Genomic DNA, 15983 nt, shown 5'->3' on the forward strand with positions numbered 1-15983 from the left:
CCGCACGCATAACTATCGCTGACTAACACGTTGACTATCTTTTATCAGTCCTTGCCTTTCCAAATGCATGAAGATCATATCTCTCAGAATCCACTCTGGTAACTTCTGCACCACTGAGGTAAGGCTCACTGGTCTGTAGTTCCTAGGCTTTTCCTTGCAGTCTCTTTTACATAGAGGTACATAATTATTCACCCTGCAGTTTACAGGCTGTCGAAGTTACAAATATCTGTGCCAATGGCCCAATTTCTTTCCCAGCTTCACATACTGTCCTAGGATACACTTGATCAGGCCCTAGGTATTTATCCACATTTATGCATTTTAAGACCTGTAGAACCTCATCTTTAATATGGACACTCTTCAAGCCATCACTATTAACTTCTATGTGTTTCCAAGCATTCATGTCCTTCTCCACAATAAATACAGATGAAAAATATTCCTAGAGTTAACATTCACGCCCCAATTTCCTGTACCTTCACACATAGATGACCTAATTGATCTTTTAAGGTGCCCCAGTCTTTGCCTATCTATCAATCAATCAATCAATCAATCAATCAGTTTTATTCGTTTTTGCACTTTATGTGCAAGTGAAATGAATTTGCCAGCAGCGGTACAAAAACACAATATAAATTCAATACAAACATCCACCACAGCATTCATCACAGTCCTCCTCCATTTTTCCCCATGGTCGGGACCTCAACCCTCCGCAGCCACTGCTGCGGGAGTCCAGATGAGTAATAGTCCAGGTAAGTCCTGAATCGGTGTCTCCCCACCCCAGCGGCTTCAGGTTGGTTTAGGCCGCAGGCTGGCGGTCGAAGCTCCTCTCCAGTGGTCCCCGGCGAGGGACCCCGCTCCTGATGGTAAGTCCCCGTCACATCAGTGGTAAAAGTAGGCCACGGTCCAGCGGTGGGAGCTTCTTCTTCTCCCGGGTCCCCAACGAGGGATCCCAGGCTGCGGATGCCGCACCAGCTGGAGCTCTGCAGACCGCGGCATCAGGCTGCCGCGAGCCAGCGAACGGAGGGCCCGCCCGCTCCACGCCGAGAGTCCAAGCAGCGCCCGCTGCTGAAGCCCCGGGCGTGTCTCCGGGATAGGCCGCACCAATCCTTGATGTTAGGCCACGGAGGATGTGACCGAAGCGGTTTCCCCCTTACCCCCACACACAAAACACACAGAGAAACATTAAAAACATACATTTAAACACACTAAAAAAACAAAAAAAGTAGAAAAAACTGACATGCTGCTGGCAGGGCAGCAGGCTTGCAGTGCCCCCACCGCCCCCGAGTAACTCTTAGTGACACCGCCTGGTAACTCTTTTTCCCTTAATGTCCTTGAGAAATCTCTTTGGATTCTCAGTCTGAAAAAGGGTTTCGGCCCAAAACGTTGCCTATTTCCTTCGTTCCTTAGATGCTGCTGCACCCGCTGAGTTTCTCCAGCACTTTTGTCTACCCTCTTTGGATTCTCCTTTACCTCATCTGCCAAAAAGCTATCTCATATATCCTTTTTGCACTCTTGACTTCCCTATTAATTGTACTCTTACACTCCTCAAGGGATTCACTTCATCCTGGCTGCCTGTACCTGACATATGCCTCAGTCTTTTTCTTGTCCATGGCCTCAATATCTCATGTCATCCCAGGTTCCTTACTCCTACCAGCCTTGTCCTTCACTCAACAGGGGCATGTTGGCCCTGAACTCTTGTTACCTTACTTTTAGAAGCTTCCCATTTACCAGACTTCCACTGCCTGCATCTGCCACCCCAAATTAAATTCTGAAAGGTCCAGTCTATTGCCATCAAAATTGACCCGAATTCAAGATTTCAATTTTTGAACCAGTCCTGTCTTTTTCCATAACTATTTCTTGATTCATACAGGTGTCAGAGGTTATGGGGAGAAGGCAGGAAAATGGGGTCAGGAGGGAGAGATAGATCAGCCATGATTGAATGGCAGAGTAGACTTGATGGGCCTAATGGCCTAATTCTTCTCCTAATCCTTATGATCTTTGTCCTTATGACCTATTTTTAAACTAATAGAATCATGGCCACCGGTCTGACAGTGCTCCCCCCACCAACACCTAAGTCACCTGCTCCGCCTTATTTCCCAAGAGGAGGTCAAACTTTGCACTTTACATTCATAGGGCCATGCACATATTAATTGAGAACTTTTTCCTGTACGCATGAACAAATTCCACCTTATCCAAGTCCTTCGCACTATGACAGTCTGTGTCGATATTTGGAAAGTTACAATCTCCCACAATTATGACCATAGTATTCTTGCCACTTTCGATGGTTATTTCCACCTCCCTGCTGACTACCAGAGGGGGCACCTGTATTACAATCCAGCTAACAGCAGACAGCAAGTCTAAAGGGCCTGTCCCACTTTCACAACCTAATTCATGACCTTTTTTACTCGTGGACATTTTTCATCATTGAAAAAACGGCCCGACCTACTTGATGCCACAAGTACCCACGACTAGCATCATGACCTGCTGCGACCTACCTACAACCTCGTGACGACCATGCTGCGAGTATGAGTCAAGGGCAAACTCAGCAGAGGTCGTGAATTAGGTCGTGAAAGTGGGACAGGCCCTTAAGGAAGCATGAAGAAGGGTCTCAACCCGAAACGTCACCCATTCCTTCTCTCCAGAGATGCTGCCTGTCCCGCTGAGTTACTCCAGCATTTTGTGTCTGTGTAAGGAAGAAGAAACTAAGTTTGCGCCAAAATACTTCATTTTGACAGAATAGGGGTGAATGTCTATCTGGACCCCAGTGTAAAAATCATGCATTTTTATTTGTCACTATTTTGCCCTTCTTATTGTTTAAGCTCACTTTTTGTAAAATTATGTGGGACTAACAAGGGAAGTAAAATGGCCAAACACAGATGATAATTCTTAAAAGGGCTGCTAAATTGATATATCTATTTCCCTGTAAACCCCTTCCAAACTTGGTGGAAAAGCTATTTACTTTCACATTCGCAGTGTGGGTGGGAAATAGAGATTTTGGGATAGAGCAGGCCAATAGACGACCCATCTGTCTGAAGACTAGTGAAGTGGGGGCAATGTGCATAGGGGGGAGGGTTTACGTTTGGCTCCAAAATCCAGGATCCCGTGCATAAGGCAGATGCAGAGAATTAAAGCTTACGGCTGACACTACACACAGCTGTTCCTCTCCATTGAAGTTAATGAATCTATGCCAGGTATGACCTGAGAGCTGAGCGCAGCCAGTATTGAGTACCAGGGGGAAAATATCGTATGCCACCCGCAGGCATCCTGAAAACAGACTGAGTTACAGTTGCTGCTATTTCCCTGATGAACTGGAAAATCTGCAGTTAGGGAGACACCATGATATCTCTGCACCTGCCTGCAAAAGCAGCTGAAAGAGCTCAGTATCATCTGTCTCAGTATGCAGACAGATCTGGTATATACTCCCCATTGAGCAGTTCATCCACATAGTAACAATATCAACCAGTCATATTTCCAATGCCATCGCAATTAGTAGTTACTGGATGTCTCTAACAACTGCATATTTAGCAATCTGCCTTAAGTTTCTACCTATGTCCCATTTTGCACAAAATCATGAAAATAGTAAAAATGATCAAATTTCAATAATAACCTATTTAATTTGCACCTTTGAAACAACAAAACATTGGAAAGTGCTCCCTAAGAGGAAGCAACAGTTCAATTTACTACTGTCACATGTGCAACATGGTACTGCCACAGCATGTACATCCAAGCATAAATTCAAAAGGTCCAGTATAAGCAAATTTCATCCTTGTTTCTGTGTGGTTGATATTTTTTAGTTCCATAGTTATAGGAAATTATCCGATCTTAAAGGGACCCAAGAATAGAGTGCATCGGTAGACATGCTTGTAACAACATATATTATCTATTGGACTTCCAAATAATGACAACATTAAAAAATTAAAGGTTTAATTTAGATTAGAGATACAACGCAGAAACATACCCTTGGGCCCACTGAGTGCACGCCGACCAATGATCCCCGCACACTCACGCTATCCTCCACGTGCTAGGGACAATTTACAATTATACCAAGCTAATTAACCTACAAACCTGTACGTCTTTGGAGTGTGAGAGTAAACTGGAGATCCTGGAGAAAACCCACGCAGGTCACGGAGAGAACGTACAAACTCTCTACAGACAAGCCCCTGTGATCAGGATTGAACCCAGGTCTCTGGCTGCGCCACTGTGCCTAACAGGTCTACATACAGCCATGAGGCTTGCTGCAAATGTGTAGGAAGGAATTGCAGATGCTGGTTTAAACCGAACATAGACACAAAAATGCTGGAGTAACTCAGCGGGTCAGACAGCATCTCTAGAGAAAACAATTGCACATTTTTCCATATTATAAATGTAGGAAAATCAAGAAGCAAATGAACAAGCTCTGGATCAAGCTTCAGTCAGAGGGTGGTGAATCTGTGAAATTCTTTGCCACAGAAGGCTGTGGAAGCAAAGCTAGTGGATATATTTAAGGCAGCGATTGATAAGTTCTTGACTATTACGGGTGTCAGAGGTTATGGGGAGAAGGCAGGAGAATGGGGTTAGGAGGGAGAGATAGATCAGCCATGATGGAATGGCGGAGTAGACTTGATGGGCCGAATGGCCTAATTCTACTCCTATCTCTTATCAAGAGATCTTCTGATATCGGACACTGAAATAAAATGTCCCAGATATTCCTGAGTAGTGAAGGCAGTAATTATTTAACAATTTGGGATTCCTGCTTACGAATATATGAATAATGAGGTCTCCTCAGAGATCACCATAGCCCTCACAACTGCAGTTGCTGGTTTTATCGGTCCCTTTTCTCCAGAGATGCTGCCTGCCCCACTGAGTTACTCCAGCACTGTGTCCGTCTTCAGACCAGGTAACATACCTGTAACTCACCTGTCATTCCCAAAGTTACAATGGATATGGTTAGGTGTGAAGACACAGGGCAGATTTCAGGTAATTTACAATTTTCTTGAATTTAATTTTGTTTTAATAATTAAGGAAAGTGAAGAGTTTAAGTAAAAGCAATTTTAAAAGCTTTTGAACGTTTATGGATGCTAGATGTATTCGCAAAAATTCTAGCTGTTTGGTGGTTTTGATGATCAGCTCATTTTGCATGTAAGTTAATCAGCTGTTAAAACATTTTTGAGTGATATACATCAGACTGTCCTGACTTCGCAAGGCCTCAACAATTTGGTTAGAGCCAGCTTCAGTTAGGATGTTGCCACTGGAGGATCTGCTGTTGGGCTAGTGGGCAGAGAAGTAGCAAGTTCCAGTATCCCACCACTCCCAGGAAAACATCTTGGTCAGCACGGTGACACAGCGGTAGAGTTGCTGCCTTACAGCGCCAGAGACCCGGGTTCAATCCTGACTATGGTGCTTGCCTGTATGGAATTTGTACGTTCTCCCCATGACCTGCGTGGGTTTTCTCCGAGATCTTCGGTTTCGTCCCACAATCGAGAGACGTACAGGTTTGTAGGTTAATTGGTTCGGTATAAATGTAAATTGACCCAAGTGTATGTAGGGTAGTGTTAATGTGCGGGGGTCGCTGGTCGATGCGGACTCAGTGGTGCCGAAAGGCCTATTTCTGAGCTGTATCTCTAAACTAAACTAAATGCTGGGCCATTATATGGATCTCCCAAGCTTTCATAGCAGAAGATTAAAAAATCCTGCAATTGTTGCTTAATCTTGAGATCATAAGATTGTTTTATTAGCATTGGATACAATACTAAACAAGATTCTCTACACTTCTCTTAAAATCACTGGTCGTTATCACAATGAGCAAACCTTCCACAGCAACTATGGAGAATGCTCATGTGTGGATATCCACTGTCATGGGGTCATTGTTGTCAGTGATCCATTGCAAAGTGCGATGTTTGGAGCGCAGAAGGTTAAGGGGGGACTTGATAGAGGTCTTTAAAATGATGAGAGGGATAGACAGAGTTGACGTGATCAAGCTTTTCCCTTTGAGAATAGGGAAGATTCAAACAAGAGGACATGACTTCAGAATTAAGGGACAGAAGTTTAGGGGTAACATGAGGGGGAACTTCTTTACTCAGAGAGTGGTAGCGGTGTGGAATGAGCTTCCAGTGGAAGTGGTGGCGGCAGGTTCTTTGGTATCATTTAAAAATAAATTGGATAGGCATATGGATGAGAAGGGAATAGAGGGTTATGGTATGAGTGCAGGCAGGTGGGACTAAAGGAAAAAAATAGGGCCGAGATGGCCTGTTTCCGTGCTGTAATTGTTATATGGTTATATGGTTTAGTAGTCTTCTCTGGTACAGTCTTCAGAAATCTATGAGAACATTTAGTGTTTATGACCAAGTCTTGCTGTAAAAATCCTTGAAGATACAAAGCTTTTTTTTTAATTGAACTCAAAGTGCTGGAATAGGTCAGCTGGTCAAGCAGCATCTTAGAGATTTAGCACTTAGCACCATGTGTTCTATACAAACCCCAGCATCTGCTGTTCCTTGTATCTCCAAGCTTTTTTGACATGTGCAATGTCGTCTGCATTGATGTACTAAACTACAATGACTGCCAGCATCTGCAATTCGTTGTTTCTACTATGACGACTTACCAATCTCTGTGGCCTTGAAATTAATTTCATGTGAATGGATCATAATTCCCTCAGATGAATTTTAAGAGCTTTGTGCCTGCACATAATCCATATCCCTCCAATCCCTGCATATTCATATACCATTTTGTTTCCTTATGGATCATAAGGTTCCTTATGAATCATAAGATCATAAGATGCTTTCAAGAGAGAGCTAGATAGGGCTCTTAAAAATAGCGGAGTCAGAGGATATGGGGAGAAGGCAGGAACGGGGTACTGATTGGGGATGATCAGCCATGATCACATTGAATGGCGGTGCTGGCTCAAAGGGCCAAATGGCCTACTCCTGCACCTATTAGGAGCAGAATTAGACCATTCGGCCCATCAAGTTTACGCCGCCATTCAATCATGGTTGAACTATCCCTCCCTCCTAATCCCATTCTCCTGCCTTCGCCTAATAACCCCCGACACCCGCACTAATCAAGAATCCATCAATCTGCCTTAAAAATATCCACTGACCTGACCTCCACAGCCTTCTGTGGCACAGAATTCCAGTGTGTCGTGGAGCTGTTTATTGAACCACAACTGTTTATAGCAGCTGCCCCAGAGGCACTGACTGTCCTTCCATTCCTAGGTAGGCAAAAATGCTGGAGAATCTCAGCAGATGAGACAGCATCTATGGAGTGAAGGAATAGGTGATGTTTCGGATCGAAACCCTTCTTCATAGTTAATTCCATAGATGCTGCCTCACCCGCTGAGTTTCTCCAGCATTTTTGTCTACCTTCGATTTTTACAGCATCTGCAGTTCTTTCTTAAAGAGTCCTTCCATTCCTGATTCCTTCAGCATTATGTTGGCTGTAAAATGCTGTGGGATCTCCTGAAGGTAATGGGAGCCACCTTCAGAAGATCAGAATTGATTGCAACCTAATTCTGGCCTAATTCTGCTCCAGCACTTATGACCTTATGACCTGATGCTCTTAAAATTCAGAAATATTCATCTGAATTTCATTATCTGCTCCAAATTACTTAAATGATGGAAAAGAAGAAAAAAAATAGTGATTTTCGAAAGCATCCATTTGACAGTCGTCCTTTGCAATCTCTCACTTAACTGAGATGAGTTTGATAAGGTAAGCTTCCATTGGTGTAGGCACAAGGTCATGAGGTCATACGTGATAGGAACAGAATTAGGCCATTCGGCCCATCAAGTCTGTTCCGCCATTCAATCATGGCTGATCTATCTCTCCCTCCTAACACCATTCTCTTGCCTTCTTCCCATAATCCCTGACATCCTTACTAATCAAGAATCTATCTATCTCTGCCTTAAAAATATCCATCAACTTGGACTCCACAGCCTTCTGTGACAAAGAATCCCACAAATTCATCCTCTGATTAAAGGCATCCTCTGATTAAAGGCCATCTCCTTCGGAAAAGAACATTGTTTAATTCTGAGGCTATGACCTCTAGTCCTAGACTCTCCCACTAGTGGAGCCATCCTCTCCACATCCACACTATCCAAGCCTTTCATTCTTCTGTATGTTTCAATGAGGTCCCCCCTCATACTTCTGAGCTCCAGCAAGTACAGACCCAGTGACATCAAACACTCATCATATGTTAACCCACTCATTCCTGGGATCATTCTTGTAAACCTCCTCTGGGCCCTGTCCAGAGCCAGCAAATCCTTCCTCAAATATGGCGCCCAAAATTGCTCACAATATTCCAAATGCGGCCTGGCCAATGCCTTATAGCACTACATCCCTGTCTTTGTATTCTAACCCTCTTGAAATAAATGCTAGCATAAATTCCTTTGAAGATGGAACTGAAGAAAAACATATTGAGAGTAGGGAAGATTCAAACAAGGGACATGATTTGAGAATTAAGGGACAAAAGTTTAGGGGCAACATGAGGGGAAACATCTTTACTCAGAGAGTGGTAGCTGTGTGGATTGAGCTTCCAGTGGAAGTGGTGAAGGCAGGTTTGTTTTTATCTTTTAAAAATAAATTGGATAGGTATATGGATGGGAAAGGAATGGAAGGTTATGGTCTGAGTGCAGGTAGATGGGATTAGGTGAGAGTAAGTGTTCGGCACGGACTAGAAGGACGGAGATGGCCTGTTTCCGTGCTGTAATTGTTATATGGATATATGGTTATAAACATAGCAATTTTCAAAAGCATCCATTTGACAGTCAGTCATTTGCAATCTGTCACTTAAATGAGACGTGGGTGGAACAATGTAAGCTGCCATTGTTGTAGTAGCTCATGGTTTATATTTGCAGGGCATTCTCGGGTGCATTGCCAACTTTTTGATTTGATACAGGAGAGAATTAATACCAACCACTCAACAAACATTAGGACATCAAACCACCTCTTCTTCCATTAACAATGAGTGCCTTTGACGCTCAAAGCATAATATGGGCTGTTAAGCTTGATGATCAACTAAAGGGGCTGTCCCACTTGGGCAACCTAATTGGCGAGTTTAGAAGAGATTAGGAGAGTTTGAAAAAAATGTCACGTTGAAGACCTCCTTCGACTATGTTGAAGACGAGCTTCGACTAACTACGACTAACTTCGGGAAAATTGGATACCGAATAGTAGAGAGTGAAGATGACCTCCTTCGATTTCCTTCGACCTCACTTCGATTATGATGAAGACTATCTACGACTACCTTTGACTACCTTCGACTACCCTCGATTACCTACGACTAACATGCCGACCTACTACGACTAAACCTACGAGTAAAAAAAATATCGATTTTTTTCCATGGCGACCTTTTTTACGCGGGCATTTTTTAACATATTGAAAAAAACGCCGCGACCTAGCTGAGGCCTCGAGTACGCGGAGACCACTCTCAAGCATGAAGGAGAGTTACAAAGACCTCCTACAACCTCATGTCGACCATGCTGCGAGTATGAGTCGAGGGAAAACTCGCCAGAACTCATGGATTAGGTCGCCCAAGTGGGACAGCCCCGTAACAGTTCTTGCTTTTAACCCAATCAACATATAATTCCATCACACCTGTATGGAATTGTTCATTCATTTGTTACTGTTCAACCAAAGTCAATTGGAGTTTGTGCTTCACACTAATCATTATCTGATGCTCCAGCTCTTATTCCAAGGTCGGTTCGAGTCAACTGGAAGACTTTTATTTTCTTTGTTCTTTGTCAGTCCAACATTCCAGGGGCTGGGAATAACAGAAAGATTCCATGGGACAAAAGTCTGCATTAAGGGGCCTCTGTTCTGATTGATTTACCCTGGAAGCTGATTCAGTGGACGACACAAAGACAACAAAATGGCAGCTGTCCCTGTCGTGTAGGAACATTCCATAGAGATGCAGGGACATGGGGCACTAGGGCTGGGCATGTGGTCTCCAGGGACCTCTGCCAATCTACCTTGTTCTTAACATTAATGAAAAATTAAGACCAGAGAGCTGGCATGTGCCTGTACCAAACCTCCAGCACAGGGCGGCCTACCCCAGAACAGACTGAGTGCTGTTTGAAAGCCTGGTTTCATGTTGGACAAAGAGCAAAACTTCTTGGGTTGTGCTTTGGCCTGTGAGTAGGGCTGTCGTGGGACAGGACAGTCAGGTGGGAGCCAACGTTACAATTTGAAAGGCTGAGAGAGCCATCTGGGACTTAATGAAAAAAAGACAGAGGTGATTTTGTTTGGCCCCAATGGCTGCCGTGAACCTCCCTTTGTTGACTTGGGTCCACTGGCATTGTCCGTAAAGCCAACAGTTTTAAACCTGGGTTTTAGGATGGACGGTGATTTTAAACTAGATAAACAAATAGGCGTGGTGGTTAAGTCCAGCTTCTTTCACCTAAGGAAGCTGGCAAAGGTGAAGCCCATCCTCGAGCGGCAGCATTTTGAAACAGTAATCCATGCCTTTATTACATCTAGGCTGGATTACTGTAACGCACTCTACTCTGGAGTCGCACGAGCTTCATTGGCTCGTCTCCAGCTGGTTCAAAATGCTGCCGCTCGCCTTTTAACCGGAACTCGAAAGAGGGAGCACATTACGCCAATTTTGGCCTCCCTTCACTGGCTCCCAGTGCACTTTCGAGTTCATTTTAAAATTCTTTTATTTGTTTTCAAATCGTTGAATGGGCTTGCCCCGCCTTACCTCTCTGAGCTGCTCCACTTATATGCTCCTGCCCGGTGCCTCAGGTCAGCTGATCAGCTGCTCCTTGAGGTACCAAGGTCTAAGCGGAAGCTCAGAGGGGATAGAGCCTTTTCTGTTGCTGCTCCGGCACTCTGGAACACCTTGCCGTTGCACATCTTCAAATCCTCCCTAAAAACTCATTTTTATTCTCTGGCTTTCGACACTGGCTGAGACATTGCTCCTGTTCTTAGTGCTTTTAATGTCTTTTAATTTTTACTGTTTTTTAGTCCTTCGTTTTACGGTTTTTAATGGTTTGTAATAATTTTTTGTCCATGAGTTCTCATGTACAGCACCTTGTGGCAACTGCGGTTGTTTAAAGTGCTTTATAAATAAAGTTATTATTATTATTATCGTTGAGAATGGTGCAGAATCAACTGCAGATTTTGAAGGGAATTAGATAAATATTTGGAGGTAAAATATTTTACAGAACTCTGGTGAAAGATCTGGGGTATTGGGGCAGATTTGATTGCTCTACAATGGGTGGTACACTTAGCATGCTCTGTAGCCTCCTTCTGTGATACAAGAATTCTGTCGTACAATTCTAGATAGCTGGAAGTTATTATTTGATAAACTTCAACCATTTATATATTTCAACCATTTTCAATCATTTGAGTATTATTGCAAGTTTCAAGTTCACACTGGATATTATCATCCATTCACCAGTACTTATACCAATCTAATATCTACAGGCTGTGGACCTGTGAAGGGGCTGTCCCACTTCGGCGACCTAATTGGCGAGTTTAGAAGAGTTTGAAAAAATGACATGTTGAAGACCTTCTTCAACTATGTTGGAGACCTCCTTAGACTACGTTGAAGACCAACTAGCTACGACTAACTTTGGGAAAATTGGACACCAATTGGAGTAGAGAGTGAAGACGACCTCCTTCGATCTCCCTTCGACCTCACTTCGACTATGATGAAGACTATCTACGACTACCTTCGACTACCCTTGATTACCTACGACTAACATGCCGACCTACTACGACTAAACCAACGAGTAAAAAAAATATCGATTTTTTCCATGCCGACCTTTTTTTACTCGCGGTCATTTTTTAACATATTGCAAAAAAACGCCGCAACCTAGCTGAGGCCTCGAGTACGCGGAGACCACACTCGAGCATGAAGGGCAGTTGCGAAGACCTCCTACGACCTCGTGTCGACCATGCTGCGAGTATGAGTCGAGGGCAAACTCGCAGATTAGGTCTTGTTCTTACATTTCCTTGTTCGGTGCATGGGACACTGTGGTTATTCACAGGTTTTCACATTTTCTCCTCTTAAAGGAAAGCTAGCAACCACTGAGACAAGGCAAGGCCTAAAGAAAAGTAAACTAAAACTGTTTTCCTTTGTGTCTATAGCAGATGTAAACACAACATCAGTCTCAAATGTCTGATTCACCCGATTATATAACTGCTCCTAACTTTAAAAACTAATACACAATCTCTGTCCTTCTTGAGTTGAGGAGACTCATTATCAAACTGGTTGTGTTGGAAAATTAGAGAGCTTTCTGCCTCAGTCTCACTGTTCTACATAACCTCCTGTAGTGTGTCCATTTAATTTAAAGAGCCAAAAAAGTATTATTCTCTTCCCCACTGTCAACCCCCTATGGAGGACCGACTTGATGATCTGTCAACCAAGGGCACGACCTTCAACAAGAGATGCAAGAAGGGCCTCGACCTGAAACGTCACCCATTCCTTCTATCCAGAGATGCTGCTGTCCCGCTGAGTTACTCCAGCATTTTGTGTCCATGCTCTTTAAAAGATGCCTCAGCTTCGTCACTGCCAGCTTAAGCTAATCTTCACCCTGTGTTCCACAATTGAAAGAGGGCGGCGGAGGCCGGTTCTCTGGATACTTTCGAGAGAGAGATAGATAGGGCTCTTAAAGATATGGGGAGAAGGCAGGAACGGGGTACTGATTGGGATGATCAGCCATGATCACATTGAATGGCAGTGCTAGCTTGAAGGGCCGAATGGCCTACTCCTGCGCCTATTGTCTATTGAAATGTTGAAAATGTGTATCTCTCTGGAATGTGCTGAAAATACACTACTATCTTAAACCAATAGGGTATTTCAGTTTAGTTTAAAGATACAGTGCAGAACCAGGCCCTTCGGCCCACCGGGTTCGTGCCGACCAGCGACCCCCACACATTAGCACTAACGTGCACACTCGAGGGACAATTTTTACATTTACCAATCCAGTTAACCTACAAACCTGTACGTCTTTGGAGTGTGGGAGGAAACCGAAGATCTTGGAGAAAACCCACGCGGTCACGGAGAGAATGTACAAACTCCGTACAGACAGCACCCGTAGTCGGGATCGAACCCGGGTTTCCGGCGCTGCACGTGCTGTAAGACAGCAACTCTACCGCTGCGCCACCGTGCCGGTCGTGTTCGTGTATGTAATTCAGTTCACCAATTTGTTTGGGGTTCCAGCTCGTGGATCTCCTGTTAATTTGTCTGATTCTGGCAGTTAGCTTTTAGTGATCATATTCTAACCATATTGCAACATCATAATATTATCGGACATCATTAATAATTTTCAGAGCAGATAGGTGAGCTAAAATAAACACCAGTTGATAACTGAAACAAAAACAAGAGTGCTGGCATAAATCAGCAGGTCAAGCAACATCTGTGGAGGCAGAAGGAACAAGGTTACATTTTGAGTCATCTCCCTGTATCAGGACGGAGAGGGAAGAGTAGAATTGCCAGTGAGTAGCACATTGAGGGGTTGGGGGCAGATACTGGTAGGCAATATGTAGTATGAGGCAGGACGGGGATGATAGGCTCATGGAGGTGGGGGAGGAACAGAAGTGGTCAGTGATAGATGGAAGACCAACACAAAGAGCTGGAGAAGCTCAGCGGGTCAAACAGCATCTCTGGAGAGAAGGAATAGGTCACCCATTCCTTCTCTCCAGAGATGCTGCCTGTCCCGCTGAGTTACTCCAGCTTTTTGTGTGTATCTTTGATTTAATCCAGCATCTGCAGTTCCTTCTGACACGGTGATAGATGGAACCGGATGAGGAGGAAATGAGGGGAGATGCAGTCAAGTGGGGAACGGAGAGTACGAGGTGACAGATTTAACACTGAAGTTAGCCCTATAGAGTTTAACTCGGAGATGGCCCTGTAGAATTATATAAAATCATGAGGGGCATAGATAAGGTGGATGGTCACACTCTTTTTCGCACAGTAAAGGAATTTAAAACTTGAGGACATAGGCTAATGCCCCTGTCCCACTTATGAAACCTGAACGGAAACCTCTGGAGACTTTGCGCCCCACCCGACGTTTCCGTGCGGTTCCCGGAGGTTTTTGTCAGTCTCCCTAATGGTCGAAAGTGGTTTCCGCTTCTTCTATGTTCCGGCGATTATTTCAAAAAATTCAAAACCGGCCGTGACTAAAAATAAGTTGCCGTTTTAAAAATCGGTAATTTTTTAGTCGAAGCCGGTTGCGATGCTAGTTGAAGGTGGTTGCCGCAGGTTGCAGGAAGTGGAAGGTAAGACCAAAAAGAGTGGTGGGTATCCAGATGAGCTGCGAGAAAAGCTGCAGATTTGCAGAGTGCAATTACAATGTTAAAAATATTTATTGCACAGGTTCATGGACAGACAAGGTTTTGAGGGACATGGGTAAAATGTAAACAATTGGGGCTCGTTCAGATTGGTTGTCATGGGTGCATTGGGCTGCGTCACTCTGAAAGCTGTTGGCGAGGGGGTGGATGATACATGGATCTAGGTGAGCAGAGGGAGAGGATGGACATACAGTAAATAAAGAGAGAAGAAAACTAAATGGACAGCCATGTGAGTTTGTGGAAGGTCATATGGAATTAGGCCATTCAGCCCATCGTCTACTCTGCCAATCAATCATGGCTGATCTATCTCTCCATCCTAACACAATTCTCATGCCTTCTCCCCATAACCTCTAACACCCGTACTAATCAGAATTGATCTATCTCTGCCTTAAAAATATTCACTGACTTGGCCTCCACAGCCTTCTGTGGCAAAGAATTCCACAGATTCACCACCCTCTGACTGAAGACATTTCTCCTCATCTCCTTCCTAGAAGAACATCCTTTAATTCTGAGGCTATGACCTCTAGTCCGATACTCTCCCACTAGTGGAAACATCCTCTCCACATCCAAGGGAGTATCGGTGGGTGGGTGTTACCTGAAATAGGAAAGATCAATCATCATAAAGATGGGTTGTAAGCTAGCCAAGCAGAACGTGAGATGGAGACACAATAGTCTGCAGATGTAGGGATCCTGAACAAAGAACAACCACAGGAGGAACTCAGTGGGTCAGGCAGCGTTTGTGGAAGGAAATGGGCAGACGACATTACGGGTTTGGACACTTTGTGATGTTGTCCTTCCAATTTGCATTTTTCCTCTCCCGAGCAACAGACATGAGAAAGGTCGATGTGGGCGTGGGAAGGTGAAATGAAATAACATGTAACGGGAAGCTCCTGAAGACCACTGCAACAGAGGGCAGGTGCTCTGCAAGGAATGGGTGACGTTTCGGGTTTATACCCTTCTTCAGAAACGCCACCCATTCCTTCTCCCCAGAGAAGCTGCCTGTCCCGTTGAGTTACTCTAGCATTTTGTGTCTATCTTTGGTTTAAACCAGCATCTGCAGTTCCTTCCTACACTGCAAAATGGTTGCCTAGTTTATGATTGGATATACCAATGCAGAGTAGACTACATTACAGGCACCAAATGCAGTAGATCAGGTTAGAAGAAATCCAGGTGAGCCTCCGCTTCACCTGGATGGGCTGTTTTTGACACTGGCTGGTGTAGGTGAAGGGTCAGATGTTGCATCTCCTGCAGTTGCAGGGGGAAGTGCTCGGGGATAGGGTGGGGTAGGTAGCGAGACATGATCAGACCAGGGAGTGACACAGAGAGTGGTGGTGGGATCACAATGGGACTGGCGGAGATGGTGAAAGTCAATGCGTTGGGTGTGAAGATGTGAAAGATGAGGACCAACATCACTCCATTGCTATCGTCAAGTCACGCTTATTCGTCACATACACATACGAGATGTGCAGTGAAATGAAAAGTGGCAATTGTGGAAAAAAACAAACAAACTGCAAACAGAATGGAACAGAATCACATATTCACATATTACATATTTGTGGGAGGGAAGAAAAAGGAAAAAAACAGCGTTTTTTAAAAAGACACCACACAACAGCTCTGGGGAGATCGGGACGCGAAAAATGGAGTTTATCTATTCATGCTTCAGAATTGAAAATGCTTCTACATAATAGCACAATATTATTCAATGCTAATGTGAAAGATAA

At 44.2% G+C, this 15983-nt stretch overlaps 1 protein-coding gene across 1 annotated transcript in view; it reads right to left on the reverse strand.

Annotated features, from left to right (window-relative positions):
- The window catches only part of slc6a11 (solute carrier family 6 member 11), a 186155-nt gene that overhangs the window by 39179 nt on the left and 130993 nt on the right, over nt 1–15983 (reverse strand). The gene's annotated exons all lie outside the window — the stretch shown is intronic.

This window comes from Amblyraja radiata, chromosome 18 (genome assembly GCF_010909765.2).
Source record: "Amblyraja radiata isolate CabotCenter1 chromosome 18, sAmbRad1.1.pri, whole genome shotgun sequence".
Taxonomy (NCBI): Eukaryota; Metazoa; Chordata; class Chondrichthyes; order Rajiformes; family Rajidae; genus Amblyraja; species Amblyraja radiata.